Source organism: Falco naumanni, chromosome 8 (assembly GCF_017639655.2).
Source record: "Falco naumanni isolate bFalNau1 chromosome 8, bFalNau1.pat, whole genome shotgun sequence".
Classification (NCBI taxonomy): Eukaryota; Metazoa; Chordata; class Aves; order Falconiformes; family Falconidae; genus Falco; species Falco naumanni.
The window spans coordinates 54,004,132-54,021,827 of NC_054061.1; the positions used below are offsets into that span (position 1 = coordinate 54,004,132).

Sequence of the window (17,696 nt, forward strand, 5' to 3'; positions counted from 1 at the left end):
TGTGGGGACACAGACACAACACGTTTGCATGTAAGAAAATATATTCTTAGTTATTAAGTACACTTCACTAGCTGTGATTTTTAAATTCAGAGCAATGGAACAACTGCTATCCTTAAAGAGTAGAAAAATGGATTAAAGAAAATAAACACCTTCATGTGAAAGATTTTTTTTTTTCCCCACCTTCCCAGCACATTGTACTATATAGGTACTGGTCGGGAAGTCAGGTGTTCCCAGGGCTTGTAGCACATCAATCACAGCAGTGCTGTGGGAGCCTGCTGCCACACCTCCTGGGTGCCTGTGGCAATGGGTGCTTGGAGATTGTCCAACAGCAGTTGTGTGTTTACTGGCTATTGCTCGGGTGGTCTTGCTTTTAGGATTTTCCTCACTTTAGTGTTTCAGGTGTGGTTTTTGTCTTTTTAGGCTCCAGTCATGCAACTGGTGATCCTTGCAAAGCCCCAGTGATTTCATCCTGCTTACCCTGGTATCGGTTACAGTTTCTGTAAGTGGGAGAGGAGGAGGATGGAGGTGAAGGAGCAATCCACAAACTTTAAGTAGCTTATGTGATGGGGCAATCCTACAGTGTTTAACATAGAGTTCTCTACATGCTGTTACACAGAACTACCTGCATGAAGGCAGTTTTCTTCTAGATCTTTCACTGACAGCTCTGCAACGTGGGATGAGTAATTTAATTCCTTCCTTCAGACCTGACTACATTATTCTGCTTTCTTACTTAGAAAATGTATGGAAAACCCCAAGACCTTCATGTATCTAGAGGCGATGAGGTAGATAGATAACTATATAAATGCATATATTTTATGTAAAACCTGTACATGCCCTATATTGGCTTGAAAGTTAAGTGACTGGGTCAGTCACTTGGCGAGACTGGACCTAGATCTTGCAAAAAGATTGCAGTCTTCCCAGGGGATTTTCAGGTTGAAGACATTGCCGTGAGAATGTGCCGTTGATGGGATAAGTCCAAAGAGCTAAGTGACAGTGCTTCGGTTTTTGGAGCAAGCAAAACACTGCAGTCTGTAGCATGCGAGGGCACTAGCCTAGCAAGTGCTTGTATAAGCAGAAATGGTGAATGCATTTACTGTGATACTTAAACCACCAGAAATGAACATTTTAACTACCTAGAAATCACCATATGTAGAACTTGATATTAGGACCAAAGGTGTATTGCACAGCATATGTTAAATGAAACTCTTGCGGGCACCTTGAGTCTTGAAACTGCCAGGTGAGCCACTTCAAGGGTAAATCCTATTTGACTGTGTCAAGGCAGAGCAATCAGGGGGCTTGGGTTTAGTTGTTTCTTCGCCTAATAAAGACCCAATTGTTGATACTGAAGGCCAGAGAAGGAGAAATGCTCCTGGACTCTCAAGGCAAAGAACTCCTTACTTTTTTTTTTTTTTTTTTTTTCAGCATTCCCTCACAAAGTTGAGATGTAACAACGGATCTTAGCACTTGAATATGCAGCTTTACCTTCCTGCTGATTGTCCTCATTCTTGAATCATATAACCTCACCATGGCATGGGATGAATTTGTGTACATGTTTGTGTGCAGTCAGTTCTTGTAGGCTTGTCTGCATGCAAAGACAATACCATTTTCCCCCATACATGCCCTAAGGGACTATGCACAATTAAACAAACATGCATTTTCTTTTTTATATCATCTAAGAAACTCTGATGTTTCCCTCATTCTTGGATCATGTCCCTCCTCTTCTTTCCAGTCTGTCTAGCTGTTAGGTCTGTAGAGATTTTGATGTTATGGGAGACTTCTTTGGTGTCCTATCGCTCTGATACGATGGTCTGTGTGGTCTCAGCCTTGACGTGCAAGTTCCCTTTTGCGAGAGAGGTCTCTCCCTGGGAAGGGGGTGGGGGCTGGAGGTGATGTCTACAGGGGCAAATACTCAGCTCCTATAAACAACCTCTGTGCACAACCATATCCAAGAGGGAAACAGATGTGCTTCTGCTGGGGACATACCCCACATTGCCACTGGGTCTCTTCAGCTGGTAGCTGTCACTGCACTGTGCACCACAGCTGTGAAATCAGCTTGTGATGGATTCCTTAAATCAACTCTTAGGTCCTAGGCGCTCCTGATGTAACAGAATGATCCCCTTGTCCACTCTTTCCTTAAGGTCAGGGGAACACAGGATTAGATTAAAACAGGTTCTCACCCTCTTCTCCTGGTGTATCTTGTGGGAAGTGTGTGATGGTCTCAACAGAACTTGGTTCAAAGCCCTCTACTGAGAGCAAAGTAAAAACCTTCATCAGCTTTAGTGGGTTTTAGATTGGGCTTCTAAGGAGCCGTTTACTCCGTGAGGAGAGCGCACTGGGCTAGTTTAGATGCCGGCATAAGGGCTGCTCTTGCTAGTGGGGGCTCTTTTTGCTGAGGTCCGTAGGGGAGCACAGTGGCTCTTTGGGTTCCCTTCCACTGTGCAGGGAGGGAGAGGCAACCGCTCAGCCGGGAAGCTGGGGAGGAGGGCACGTCAAATGACAGCTTGTACAACGTGTAGAGGGACTTGTACCAAGTGGAGCTGAGATGGCATGACCTACTTGACTTAGAAGAACACTACACCTCCGCTGCAGTCTTGTTCTGAGAGAACAAGGAGTAAACATGCATTTTTTATCAGGTGACCTGTGAGGTAAGGATGAGGAAAGTTAATTGGAATTGTCACCGCAGAGCTTCTTGCCAGAGGCTGTCATTATGCTGAAAAGTGACGTTAATGATGTTGGCAGGATGGGACAATTTATTGTTTAATATTAAACTACTAAGATTTACCTTCTTAGTTATTCACTCGTGTTGAGCTGGTAGAGCTTTGGCTTGCTTTAGTTCCTGAATTGCCGTTTCCTCTAAAATGCTTGTGGCTGCTATGGATACACTTGTAATACAACCCTTACATCTAAAAAAAACTATATAAACATCCACGTTTTGCTGGTGGTGTCTATTTCTTGGTTGATCATCTTTAGTAAATTGGTGTAATGACATCCCATACGTTGCTGGTTAAGGTGTAGCTGTGGTGTGAATGTGGAAGTGTTTAGGTATGTGCTATGCTTATACAAATGAAGATGTTTTAATTCACATATCTACCTAATTGTAATGAATATGTAGGCAGTAATTGTGATGGACTTAGCTGAATGTTTAAGGGTAAGAGGGGGGGGGGGGGGAAGTACCAAAAAGGCTGTTTAAATTATATTTCTTCCAAGTGGTTTAATAGCAGCACATGCGGCTGTGTGGGCTCAACCTTAAAAATTAAACTCACGTTGAAATGCTTTCATTTCCATATTCAGACAGATTTGTGTGGTTTTATTGACTGGTTGCAAACAGTACATTAAAGCATATGCCGTCAAAATTAGGGCACAGTTTCCTACAGTGTAGTTCCTTTCTGCATGTTATTTACTCTTTCCATCTACGGAAATCCCAGTGGCAGAAGTCTCTACATATGTTCTCCATAAACCCACAAAAGGGGTGTGTGTTGTAAAGAATGGGGCTCATTAACGATGTGAAAATGGTACAGACTTTTGAGATAGCTTTTAGCTTTCCTGTACATGTTTCGGGATTCAGAACGTGTTAGAAATGATTAGTTCCTATCCGGGCACCTTATCAGCTGTTGGAGAATGCTGGAAGTTGGATGAGGCTTTGAACTCATGGTGTCTGTAGGGCAGGCCACATTGAATATTCCCCCTTTTGCTTCCTTGTGAGCTCCTTTAATTGATGCCAGCCGATGCCGATTTCCTGTTGAACTGTCTCACTTTTGGAAATTATTTTCTGTCAGTTCTATTAATAATCAGTAGTAAAAAGTAATGTTATGGAAGCCACTTCTAGGACAGGGTCCTTTTGGCTCTGTTATAACCAACAAGATCTTTCCTTTGCAACTGATGTGACGGTGTTGGATGGGTAAAAAGGTAATTTGCACATCGTGCTTATCAGGACTGTCCTGTGGTACCAGGTGGAACGGCTGTGAGCAGCTTGGGAGGTCCATGGAGACATGCATCTTTCTGCTGCTGTGCTTTCACCTATGGATAGCAGGAGGGGAGCTGGGATGTAGCTGTCATCTGATACGTGGATGTGGGGAGGCAAATCTCATTCTCGGAGGGGTCCATGAAGCCGTAGTTGCTCTCCTGCTAAGGCAGCTACCCTTTTGTGTCTGCATATGCTGCAATAGGAACGGAGCCTTTTGTGCCCTTGTGGCTCTTAGTTTGCTGTTTCTGGAAGCCGAGACACACACTAGCCCTCACCATGCAAGGCATTGCCTCATGTGCAGCGTGGTTCAATTAGTTCTGATGATAAAATACCTTTTGCAAGATTTTGTCTGTAGGTGGTCAGATTAGGATGGATCATTTGTTTAACTAGTTACTCTATTTTCCTTAGGAATAATAAGATTGGAACAAGTAATTCACAACGTGCAGTTCATCCAAAAGAGTAAGTCCTCTCTTCCAACCTCTTGAAGCATATGAACACCCATTAATCTCCTAGCACTAGAACAGCCACGTGGACTAGTGTTACTGAGACTGTTTCTTCATTGATTGTCCATCAACAACTGAAAATAGCTGAAGCAAACGTATTCCAAGTGCACAGATAAATACAGGAAATTGTTTTGTAGTAGTATTTTCTTGCTTTAAACTGTTACTTTCATACCAAGTGTGTGCTCGGTCTTTATTTCTGCATTTCTTTGTTTCGTTTTCCTTGGAATTTGTGCTGGTCGGTTAAATCCTCCTCACCTATTCAAGGTGTTACTTGTGAAGCTGACTAAGGTGTGCCATCTCCTATGTCCATCTGAATTGAAAATACCATGGCTAACTTTGCAGAGTAAACCACTGAAATACTAGAATAAAGCAAAGTCATTTTATGCAGTAATTACTGATACGTGAGGGGTCGGTTTCACCTAGCTCTGCAGTTGGCAAGTAGACGTTGTGTGACAGCAGGAGGATGTAGCCTAATTAAGACAAATTGATTATTTATTTTGTGACACCGAGCACATGTACTGGGTTACAGGAGATTTATTCTATCTTCTGTTTCCCAGACTTCATGGCCCCACGGTCACACGTGTTCAGGATGAGTTGTGTCCGTATTTACTTATGGTGGAGCCTGTTATTGGGACACCATATGTCTTTACAGAACTCAGACGCACATTTTTGGTATGTTATTTTGGTGGCAGCTTCTCCTCTGTTTATGCCTTCATTTTTCCTGAGTGAAGAGCACCATGTTGTAGTTTTGCCTTTGTAAGTCAGATTGGGCTTAGCAGTTGTTTATAGGAAGCCTTTGAACCTCTCTGTCTCAGCCTTAATTTCTCTCTTCCACTCTCCCCATCGTTAGACAGGGATGTGGCACAGCCTGAACACTTGCATCTGGGCTCTTTGACCACAGGAGGGAAGACTGTAGCTTCCCTCGAGTAATTTTGGGCTAATGCCCCCGTGACTGGGGTATAGCAAGGAAGTAAAAGACCATGATAGTCAATAAGGAGAGCAAAATACTGCTTCATGAAAATATGCTCAGCCAAGAGGCAGTTCATTTTGAAAACAGTTTTAATTGGTTTGGAATGATTTGGGGTGAGCTACTTCACATGGCATATGTTTTCTAGGAAATGGGCCAGCTCAGTAATAAGGCTACCAGAAAACTGGCACTGTACATGTGGATGCAAGGGGCTTGAAGGAAGGAAACCTTAATAAAGGCTCATACTATCTTATCTGAATAACCTCAAGAGGGCTCAGTTCAGATGCCTCGTAGTTTCCAGGAATACTGACAGTTCTGCTACCATAACCAAGGTAATTGTACTGGTGATCAAACTTTGAGGTCTACCTCAATTAGCTTCTGCTTCAAGGCTGTTCCCTTGGCTGGTACAATCTAGGGTTGTGCCATGTAGGTCTCTGTGGCTGTTTTGAGTCAGGTCAGGTAACAACATACCTCTTTGGGCAGAGATACAGTCGCGGCCAGGTAGGCGTAGAGAAGCACAAATGTGACTAAATTAGGTGCAATCATATTAATAAGGTACAGTTGTATTTTTCTGATATCTGGTGATGTCATTACGAGATAGGGCATCATCCTTTTGTTGGCAGATCCAACCCAGTCTTGTTCCCGTAGTCTTATGACATCATCCCCAAGATGCACTTAGAACTGAGGAGACCATCTCCCCAAAGGAGGGAGCGTGTGTGCTGGGTATCCTTTACCTGATATTCTCCTTCCTCACCCAGTTGGGTCCTCATCCAGCAGGAGAGAGAAAACATACCATGCCATGGCCAGAGTGATGAGGAGATAGATATCCCTTCTTTCTGGTGGAGAAGCTGGTGTTTGGCAAAGTGTCCTAGTCCATGCCCAGAAGGAAAGATTGGAATAAGGAGCAGCTGTCCATTTGTAATAGCTAACAACAAGGTTTTCATTCTTTCCACACCTCCAATTTGGTTGTACCTCCTCCAGTCTCCAGGCAACTTTTTCTAATCAATATGCAGCTGGAGGGTGGCCTTCAGCACCTGAAAGGAGAAGAGTGAGACTTCCACCAACAAGAGGCAGGAGGGACCCGACAATGCTCCCTGCTGCTCCATTGCTCATTTCCTGTTTTTATGTATTTCTCCAATTCCTACAAAACTCAGAAATCTGCTTCTTAATGCCTGAGAATAAGAAGCGGTAGAGCACTGGGATTTCTTAGTTTGCATTCAAAATACCATGTCTTCTAATCATCTCAGAGCAACAGACATGAAAGCTCCTTCCAGAGAGATGTCACCAGAGGTCACACGTTTTCCTTTGAATGATGAGCGGTGCTTTTAAAGGAGCTTAAGATAAACTTCAGGCCTATGGCCCATATGATCTATTTACTGCAGCCCTTAGTTAAGCAGGAGCAGTGATTCTGTTATTAAAGCTTGGATTGAAACTCAGAAAATCTTGCGTGCACTTCCCTGATGCGCTATAGAGCCTGTGCATATTTTCAGGCAAGGCATTTTATTTTGCTTGGCCTCAATACATAATCTTTTTTTTTTTTTTTTTTTTTTAAAAAGGCACAATACAACATAGTTCTTAAAACTATTTTCCTTGAAAATGAAGCCACAGATAATCCTCCAAAATCAGAGACAGGGAGCAGGCGGTAGCACAACAGCTGGGGAACAGGAGACGGGCTAGGGAAGACCAAAGGCAGGTAACCTTCCTGTTGTGTAACTTAAATATGAACATATTCTGCACCGATGCTGAATTACAAGTTACTCATTTATTTCAGAGAGCCTCTGTGTCATACATACAGGTACATGGTAATAACTGGGGTTTCCTTTTCTGTCTTCTGTTTGTCTATATGGGGCTATAAACTTTTCAAAGACCAATGTCTTTTCTCAGTATGTGCACTGCCTACTGTAATGGGTCCCCCTCTCAGGCAAAGCCTGCATGCGTTAACAATGTACTTGGTGCGTAGTTATAAACTAGAAATAAATAGGATCAGATCCTAGAAGGTTGTTGGTGTTTGCTCTCGTGATTACATCTGTGGGAACTGCTGGATACAGGACTCCAAGGCAGTCTGCTAAAAAAAAAAAATGAAGTCTTTCAGGCCCTGTGGTTTAAAGGGAAAATCTTTTTCTCAGCGTTCAGGCCCCTTAGTCCCTGGTCCTGACCTAGAAGAAGACAGCTAGAAAAGCTTGAGCTGGTTTAGCTCCATAAGCTGCAGTGCGGGGCTGACTCTGTAAGTGAGGTGGGGCTCATCCTGAGCTCAAGATGCACAAGGGTTGTACGAATTGGCTCCAGCAGCTGTTCTCCAGCAGCTCTGTGCTCCTGACAAACGGAACCCATGGCTATAACATCTGGCAGCACTGAGAGGTGTCTGGCTAATCATGTTGCTGGAATCTGATGGTATCTTCCACGTGTACAGGAAGAGCAGCCTCTCAACTCTGGGAGCATGTGCAGGGCTTTCTGCCTCTCCACAACACCCATGGAAGTTTCCTGTTCCTCTTGGCTCACCTTCCTTATGCTCTTCTAGCACAGATGTTCGCCCTCAGCAGAGCTCATGGCCTGACAGGCACTCAGCCAGGAGCAATCCCTGAAGTTTGGACCAAGGACTGTGAGTGTTGTCACATCCTCTTGCATGTGACATGATGGGCAGAACATGATTCTAGAGCTGAAAGGTAAGGCTTTTCCTTGTGGCATCATAGCATTTAGGTTGGAAAAGACCTTTGAGATCATTGATTCCAACCATTAACCCAGCACTGCCAAGTCCATCTCTGAACCATGCCCCTAAGCACTGCATCTACATGTTTTTTAAACACCTCCAGGGATGGTGATTCCACCGTCTCCCTGGGCAGCCTGTTCCAATGCTTCACCACCCTTCCAGTGAAGAAATTTTTCCCTAATATCCAATCTAAACCTCCCCTGGCACAACTCGAGGCTGTTTCCTCTTGTCCTGTTGCTTGTTGTCTGAGAGGAGAGACCAACCCCCACCTGCCTATGGTTCATCCACTTCTCTTAAGGAGACCTAGTATCTTTCTACATCTGTAGAAATAGTTTTTAAACTGTAGGGTGGTTTTAAAATTTTAAATATCCCCCAAATAGAAATTACAATATTTTGTTACCAAATGCATCAATGCAGAAGTTGAGATTCTTACTGTGTTTTTTATTTCTATACACGAGTGTTTTTAAACAGCTTTCTGTTGCTCTGTAATGTTGTCTCTAGATCTGTGAATCCGTTTTTAAATGTGTGGATCAGGAATGTAAAGATCAGTATTTGCCAGGTGGGCAGAAGTGCTGGTCACTATATAATTGAGTTTTAGGATGTTGTATGCTATGTGTGACTCATTTGACGTGAGGTCTGAACTGTGCTAAAGTGTCTGAAATCCTCTGTTACAGAAGGTTGCGGTCCTTCTGGTCAAGTGGGTCAGTAACCTTTGGTTTTCAGTCACTTTCTTTAATATTTATTAAGGTATTTATGTAACACAGCTTAGTGTTTCAAGGAAGCTATTACGCACTTCTGATTAATGAGCTTCTGTTTTGAAAGTTCCCCAAGTTTTAGATGCTGGCTCTAAAGAAGAGACAAGTTCGCTAGGTAAATTAGGTAATAAAATACTTGGTTTTAAAATTGTTCCAACAGGTGTTTGGTGTTGATGGCTTTGCTGTGACCTATCAAGTCTGTAATCTTAAGGTCAAAACACTATTTTTGACTTGTTCTTTCTTTATAAAAGTATTGCAATCAGTGTTCTCTTTTGTGGGGAAAAGCATGGCGCTGTGACTAACCAGTGCAGCCTGGTACTTATGTAGTCTCCAGCAAGTGAAGTACAGCTTTCGGTCTGCAAATCATTTCCTGAGATTGGTCAGCTTAGGAAAAAGCATTGTTATTTTAATGCATTTTGATACAATCAGAAGCATGTGGTGCTGAGAGAGAATAATAATTTTCTTTACAGGGATTTAGTTTCAAGAGGGTAGAAATCTGTATTTGCTCTGCTTTTCTTGTTGGCTTGCCATTGCTAAGTGTTTTCAGATGTGCCATACAGTTCTTTTTGAGGGAGGAAATAAGGCATCTAATGCTTTTGACTGTATTGCACCATGGTCTCATCTCCTTAGCACCACCTGCTTGCTTAATCCATAAGCCAATTAAAGTATAATAATGGAAAACACTTTTGAACTGCTCATAAATAAAGGGAATTATCAGAGAAAGGGTGATAGGAAATTGAGAGGAGGAACCATGAGCATTTTGCCCAGCACTATAATCTGTGTGTCCTGCGGTGCTGGCTATTAATGTTCACGGTGAATTTGTCTCATTTTGTCTGGTCACCGACACCAGGATTTTCAGAGGAGGGAAGGGGATATACCATGGGGATTTGAGAACACCAGGGCCCTTTGAACTTCCTCTGGTTTCTGTTTCACTGCTTCGTCTTGCACTAGTCTCATGTCACAATGTCATCAGCTGTTAATTAGTTCTCTCTTGGGAAATGTCAATATCAAACAGGATCTGAGGAATTGCGGTATCTACGTGGCAGAGACCCCCGCCTGCCCTGGGGCAGCTGCGGGCAAAGCCTGTGGTGAGATGCAGGGCTTCATCCTGGAAATGGTGAAGCCTCAACAGATCAGTGCTCCTCGGCCTATCTCAAACCTACTGCTCGAGCCAGGGCCTTTCACATTAACTGCATCCTAGCTGATGCTCAAAGCCTCCATAATTTGCAAAAAAATGCCTTTGGATTGGCTGATTCCTGGTCTTAAAAACCAAGTCCCATGTTAGGTTAGTGGCGAGCAGTAACAGGCAGCGATGATCACTGCTTCGCCTGGTGATTCCTCTGCGTTACCCACGGTGGCCAGGAAGCACAGACTTCAGCACCCAGCATCGACCACCTGAGCTTTGTGAAGCAGTAGATGATGACAAATCTGCTGCAGCTAGAGGCGGTTGCTCCTACAGGCTCATCTTAGCTGAGCCAGATGGCTGTAAAAGAGGAGGCGGTACTGATTTCTGTAGGATTTCTAGACCCTCGACCCACAGGAAGTTTTCCCAAAATGCAGGAACCTCCACACAGCTTCTGGCTTCTGACAAAAGTAGTTACAAGTTAGCATTATTTTTTAATTATGTGGGAAAAAAGATGCCACAGTTCCTCATGAAACTGGGGTATAGTGGTCTCCCACTGCTGGCAGCTTCTAATTTTTTCAAACTTTGTGAAAGATGTAGGGTATTTTATGAAACTAAGCAAAGTTATCGAGAGTGCTATAAAAGGAAGATACTCCTGTTTTTACTGAAACCCTAAACTTTAATAAGGACACACAAGTGTGTATTCTTCATGGGCATGCTGGCCTCGGCTTGACCTCAGCTAGCCATCTGGATCCCTATTTCTTAATAACATATAGTCTGCTGAATTTGGCTTTTATGATTTATGGCTTAAGCTATTTAAATGCAGAACATTTGTTTCACAGGAACTATGTAATTTTCAAATAAACAAGTGCTTGGAATATATATTCCATTATGGGAGAGAGTTTTCACAGCAAACTCTTCTCCCAAATGAAGGCAGGTCAGTTTTTCCTGTCTTGTCTTTGGGGAAAGCACTTGTTTCCCCGAGTTAGGTTTGGATTTGATGTTGAAAAAGCTAGGAAGTTGAGCTAAATGGACTTTTTCTAATCAAACCTTTTTTTGTTAAATGAGAAAAATACTATTCATAAAATGAAAACTGTTCTTGCGAAAGGATTGGTTTCAGAACCTTCTCATTCCTGAAAATTTCTCCCCCTTTTTTAGACACCTTTAGACAAACAGGAGAAAAGAATAATTCAGTTTGGAATAGCTTGAATTTCTGAAGGAAAACTCAGAGGAAAAAAAATAAAGTAAAACCCAGTTAAAACATTTCAGTTGACCCAGTCTGAAATATGCAGTTATGGGTTGTTTTGAGGTTAAAGGTCGGTGGTTTTTGTTTGGTTGGTTTTTTTATATCTTGAGCTTGGATTGAGGAAACGTTTCAGAAACCTTGTGGGACCTGCCAAGGCAATCCCTGCCAGCTCTGGGCATTGGTGATGGGTGCAGCACCACGCCGAGCAGTACTGATCCACCTGGGGAATTCCCACCTGGCTGAGTGCAGCCCAGTAAGGAAACAATAACTCAGGCTTCCAAAGCAGTGTGACTGCCTCGCCTGGCACCTCAGCCCAGCTGAAAGTATTCGTGTTTCAGGAAGGCTGAGGGTGTGGGGTGCTGAGTCACCCTGGGCTTCTGCTGCGTCTGAAGCTGAGAGGGTCCCCATAGCGTGGATGACTCCCAGGAGCTGCCTATTTATTGGTACATGGAGAAGGCCAGTCCACAGTTTCTTTAGAAGCAAAAGAATCAGCATTAAATTAAAAATCAGAATTAAATTAAAAATCTCTTTTAATTTAAAAGAGAGGGGACGGAAAAAGATACTGGTCAAGTGGGTAGCAGCAAGACTTGTGTCATTAGCTTTATTTATGGACGTTGTTTCATTCTAGCCCTGCTGCCTGTGTCCTGAGCAGAAAAAGCCCTGAAAATAAAGTAGGATTTGTCTCTCACAAGAGCAGACAGGCAGAATGGATTAATGAGAGGATGCACTTGCAAGTGCCCACAAACCCCAAACACAGCTGAGCAGTGGGATGGCTGCTCCCGGCTGTCAGGCTGGCCCTTTGTGCCCGCATGTTATAGAGGTGGTGATGTTGATGCTGGTTAGCACTGAGCCTGGCTGGGAAGGTGGGTAATTGGCAGGAGGCTGTGTGGGACTGCATCCCCAGAGCCTGGGGAGGGTGAATGAGCTGGGGAGTGGGTGTTCATGGGCCCTGGGGAATGGGGAAGCCAGAGATTGCTGCTGCAAGTTGAGCTTCAGACTTTTTATGAATTGTATAAATGGAGGGTTACAGACTTGCTGAGTATGGTGGCCTGAACTTTGTGATGAGAAATTGATTATGCATCCATTTTGGAGAGAAGATTTGAGCCTGGCCTTGACAGCATCTCAGGGAGCACCCACAGTCTGTTTTGGAGCCTCTACCCCAGCTTGAAATTCTGGTTTATGACAACCCTCTGCCCAGTCCCAACATTATATTTCCAGCTTTGCTACCTGCATACAGTGAGACAGCTGTGCCTGAATTGTTATCTGCTGAACCCACCCATGCTCCACTGCAAACAGGCAAGGGCTTGCATGTAACCGGGAGAAGAGGTTTTGCCCCTCTTTTCTTAATTTCTTTATTAGATACAAAGTATGAGGTTTTGTTTTTAGGGAATCCATGGAATGAGACTCTTAGGGACTGGAGAACTATCATACTTCAGTTTCTTCAGACAGTTTTCCTACTGTCACATCTCTGGGGACTATGTGATGGTGGCACTTGTGGGGCCCCTGTTCCATCAGCATCACTGATCTTTGAAAGAAATTTGCATTTCTTACCAAATGCCTCATGTTAAGCAAATGTCATTTGAGTTTGCTGCTCTTAAGGGTTTAGCAAGGAAGAAGACGACAGGTGGACAGTGGAATGAGAGGAAAACCGGAGAAGGGGGTAGGCCTGGATGTGGATGTGCTGGTGCCAGCTGTGTTCTGAGGCTGAATATGTAACTGCTGGCGCGTCCTGTTTCACAGTGGAAATATCTCTTCCTGGCTGGTTCTGGTATTGTATTTTCTCTGGCGGGGAGCATTGCTCATTTACTTAAGTCATCAGCAGGTTACTAGTTTTCCACAAAGCAGGAACCAGGTGTATGCTAAGAAAAATTTTATGGCAGGTGTGGCTGCTTCAGCAGTCCCCAGCCTGGGAGAGACAGTCTGCTTTTATGAGCATTGACATTGGTCAAGCAGAAAATAAAGTTCAGATTTGGGGATAGATGTTGTCTGAGTGAGGAGCTGAATTTTTTTCAAAGATTGTTACTTCTTACTGACTACAGGAAGGCATGCATATATGCGGGTCTTTGTCTCCTTCCACTACAAGTGGCTTCATGCAGTGTGCAGTCCCTAGTCATCGTGTCTGGCTATTTGTGCAGTGGTTCTCCTACTCATGGCCTTCCCGACTGAGACACAAAACCTGGCAGCACTCGCTGTCGTGACTTGAGATGTTCCTTACATGATGTCTGTTCCACCTGTCTGTCCATGGTGGTCTCTCCCACTGTAGGGGCAGCAAGACAGACCATGTCACAGGGCTCCAGGTGACTCAAGTCACAGCTCAGAATGTTAGGTTGAACTACTGATGTGATGAGTGTGAGCTGAAATTCAAGATGAATGATAAAGTCAAACATCCAAGGCACACACGAAACTATTTTCCCCATCATGCTGGCTACTAGTCAGGGCATCTTCTGCAGCAGTGTCAAGCAGCTGGCCTGGGACAGCTGTGCCTTAACCATGACAGCTGCTGTGGTTAGACTGTGCCTATCCAGAGTAGGAAGACAGTGGTGATTCTGTCCTCAAGGGCTGCTGTCATCCCCTGTCCTCTCCTAAGTCACCTCTCGCTATACATTCTTGTTGCAGGCCCTGGTGAGGTCTCAGTCACGGTCTCTGGTTCCTCCAGTGAACTCCACCGTGGCACAGAAGGGAGGCTGGCCCTCACCAGGGTTGATGTTCAGTCTGTGGATGTCTTTTTGTGAAAGCGTCTGGCACCTCAGAGACTTCCCCAAAACCTCTGAAGCTGAATGATGGAGTTGGTTGCTGGGCTGTCCTGCTTAGCAGCTCCTGAGCCGGTGTGATGTGGCTGATAGTAGGTTGATGACAGTTTCTGGATGCTGTTCCTGGGGTGCCTGGCTGGGATGTGCAAGGGGTGGCAGCAAGCATTTCTTGGGACTCCAGAGGTGCCTGGAGGAAATGATGACGGGGGATGTCTGGAAAATCCCCAGCAAAGCAAGCAAAAATCTTCCAGTTGTCAACTACTAAAATACTTTGCTTTACTTAATTCCACTTCACTCTGTGACAGGTGACTTGTGCATTCCAGATTGCTAATGGAGATAAGCAGTTTAGAGGTGATTTAAAAGATAAAAGGTTTAAAGTCTCTGGGAGCTTTTGCTTTGCAGTTGTAGGATGCATAGGAAGGCCATGTGTTACTGGGCTGTGTGTGAAATGGGTCTGTCAATATGATCATGAGGAAAGCGATGTGGTTCGTTCAAAAATAGTGCCAGTAAAACTTCCATAATTTGCCATGGTGTGTGGTCAGTACTGCCCCACTGCTGCTTGGCTGCAATGCTCTAAACTGGGGAGAAGGAAGAAGCAGAAATGCAAAGTACAGTACTAAAATTTTTTGGGAAAAAAAAAAAAGGCTAGGAATGTCTGCTAACCTGTACTGCATCACCTGTCATGTTTGCTCCCAGGTGGAGGTCTTCAGGCAATGTTTTTATGCCATTTGTATTTATCTTGGGCATCTCTGGTGGCACATATGCCACAACATTGGAGTTGTGCCTTCGAGGATGTGCTCTAGCCAATGTCTTCTGTGTCCCTTCATTGTTTAATCTGGTGCTTTCAGCCTTATTATCTCAAATATATCCATCTCAGTGTAAAACTGCAGCTTAAACTCAGTTACCATGGGTACCACACAATTTGCACAGCCTGCTCTCCACTCCTTAAAGTTAACTTTGGAGCATTTAAAATTAGAGATAACATACAGCCAGCTGATTACAGAAACCTGTGGACTAGCTTCAGGCTAATGTGGCTTCCCCAGAGCAACCCCGAATCTTGAACCGTGGCTTTTCTCCTGGCATCATGTAGTTTGTGTTAATACGCATGCTGGGAAAAAGCTGCCCTGGGTTACTACAGGATTATGGAGTTATACAGTGCGTTACATCAGGGGCAATTCTGAGGATATGTGTTCAACCTTATTATTAGAAGCAGAGGCTGAGACACCTTGGTTTCCTCCCTGTCTCGGGGAGACAGTGCTCTGTGTGCTCTCTTACACACAGGAATTCTCTCACTCTCCAAACCTGTAAAATGGGATTTAATCAGAACCATCTTCTGAAGTTTAATTAGCACCCTTAAACTGTGTAATATCACACCCACTAGAACAGTAAACCCAACCCAAGCCAAAAAAAAAGTGACATATTTTTATTGTGTTATACTTTGCATTTCCATCACACCTCTGAAATACCAAGTTGACTTTTGTGGGTATAGGATGTACTGAGGAAATCTGTCTGCCTAATATATCCCAGGAAAATCTGCAGGATGAACAGAACTGGTGTGTTAGAGGATCCTCAAGCAAGAGAATGGAGCCAAGCTAATGCAGCAGCTCTTGCTTTCTAACGCCCTCTCATGTCCTCCTTCAGTTCTCGGGTGCAGAAGGGCCCCTTCCTGCCCCTTGAGACCCCCTGTAATGGTGAAAGACTCCTGCACTGTCCTTTGGAAGGCAGTTGTTGCAGCTGCCTTGTCTGTTCACTTCTGCCCTGTGCATCGGCTGTAGCTGTATTACAGTCCTGTATGCTGCAGGGAAAGGAAACCCCGTCTTTAACTTCAGACGAGATTCTGGAAAACAGAGCACCAGAGAATTTAGCATGGAGAAACTACTGCTGCTTTCCCTCTGGGATGAATCTTCTACCACTCCGGTAGCACAGGACTCAGCAGTAGGAACCGAGAAAATGCCCTTGTTGCTGTTGGGTTGGAGCGTGTCCCCGGAGTTGCAGTGCAGGCAGCACAGACCTGCGGCTGGTCTGCAGTGTGTGCTTGCAGCAGGGTTGTCCAGATGCGCAGGGTCCTGCTCGCTCTGGGCAGCGCCCCTGCAGCTTCCCTAAACCCATGCTTAGCAGAGCTGGAAGTGGCTCTGCCCAGCCATCGGTCTCATTGCAATGCTTTGTCCTGATGCTTTGTCCCAGCTGCTCAGGCCCTCTTCTTCCCTCCTCTCCTCCCTCCAAATTATGAGGTCTGAGGGAAAGACTCCTATACTGTTGGTTTGCAACAGCCTGGCTGTCAAGGCTTTTGTAAGGAGATGAAAGGCAATGGCTGATTTTCTCTGTTGATGGTGCCTGTCGCTCATGACTGAGTCAGAAAGCCCTCTGCGATCCTGGCGCATCCTGGCTTTATTCGCTGCAGGAGCTCTGCTTGGGAACAGCCTCGTTTCAACACGCACTTTTGGTTTTGCATTCATGAGCTTGCTGAAGGCTATGGTTTGTTTTGGAAAGTGCTGTTAGTCCAAAGACAGATTAAATGCAGTATTTAATAAGATACATGTAGTATAGTACCCATGTTCTGAAGTCACTGGGGTTTTTTGTTGTTTTTCATTCAAAAAGGGGAAAGAATAAAAGGAAGAAATCTCAATCACTTCCTACAAACTTAGTAGTAGTGTTTGGCAAATTCCTGGCTACGAGAGGTAGCGGGGAGTGTAAAGTAATGTCCCAAATGGAAAAATCTCCAGCTTCTGCTGGGAGCTCTGTGTGTGTGGTGCTGGACCGAAGTGTGGAAATATGTCTTCTGGTGTGTGATGTTAAGGTGAGGACAGTGTGCCCTAATAAGTGGAAGATTCCTTAGTCCCAGATCTTAAATACTTTCTCTTGGCTACCAACTTGCAGGGTTGCTGTTTCTATTTCACTAAATGACTGTAGCAGACAGTCCGTGTCCAGAAAAGAGTCTCTAGTGATCTTGTCCTCTCCAGCATGTGAAGTTATAGCTTGTGTCCATACAGTGGTTTAATGGGTATCTGAAATAGCTGAGGCTTCTTAAAGCAAATGGCAAAAACTGTGGTACATTTGTTATGCCAGCATCTCATCAGCGAGTCTTGTAATGGCCCTTCTCCTGGAGGCCAGATTCTTCCGCAGATGAAGCCAGCTAGAGCCGCAGCCAAAGAGGGTGTCTTGGAGGAACTCAAAGTGACCTGAGCTCTTTCTGTTTTGCTGATGAACTGAGAAAAAAATAGGCTAGCAAGTCATTTTACAAGTCTCTTAAGCTATCATAAGAATTTATAGGAACTCATTATAGAATAAATTATAGATATAAAATAGCAGGTGGCACATCTTTCAGGCAGTATGCATTAAAATTCATCTTGACAAGACCAGGAAAACAGCCCCCAGACCTATCTTCACTGAGCAACTACAAAGGAAGTAAGTTGTGGTTAAGAGAAATGGAGTATTAATGACAGGTCTATGCCAGTAAATGCAGCAAAACGCCTCAAATGCCTCAGCAATAATTGTCATCAGAACAATTTCTTTCCCTGCTAGTTATAAAATCAGATACACTGTTAGAGACACCATTTGTAAAACCCAGACAGCATATATTTTCATCAAATGTAGCAATTGTCTCTGAGGTTCCAGAAACAAACCCCCTTGGGGTCTTAACTGGGCTGCTATACGCAAGCTGTGAAAACATTGATGTACTCG

At 44.2% G+C, this 17,696-nt stretch overlaps 1 protein-coding gene across 43 annotated transcripts in view; it reads left to right on the forward strand.

Annotated features, from left to right (window-relative positions):
* MAP2 (microtubule associated protein 2) overlaps positions 1–17,696 on the forward strand; it is a 235,905-nt gene that overhangs the window by 109,796 nt on the left and 108,413 nt on the right. The gene's annotated exons all lie outside the window — the stretch shown is intronic.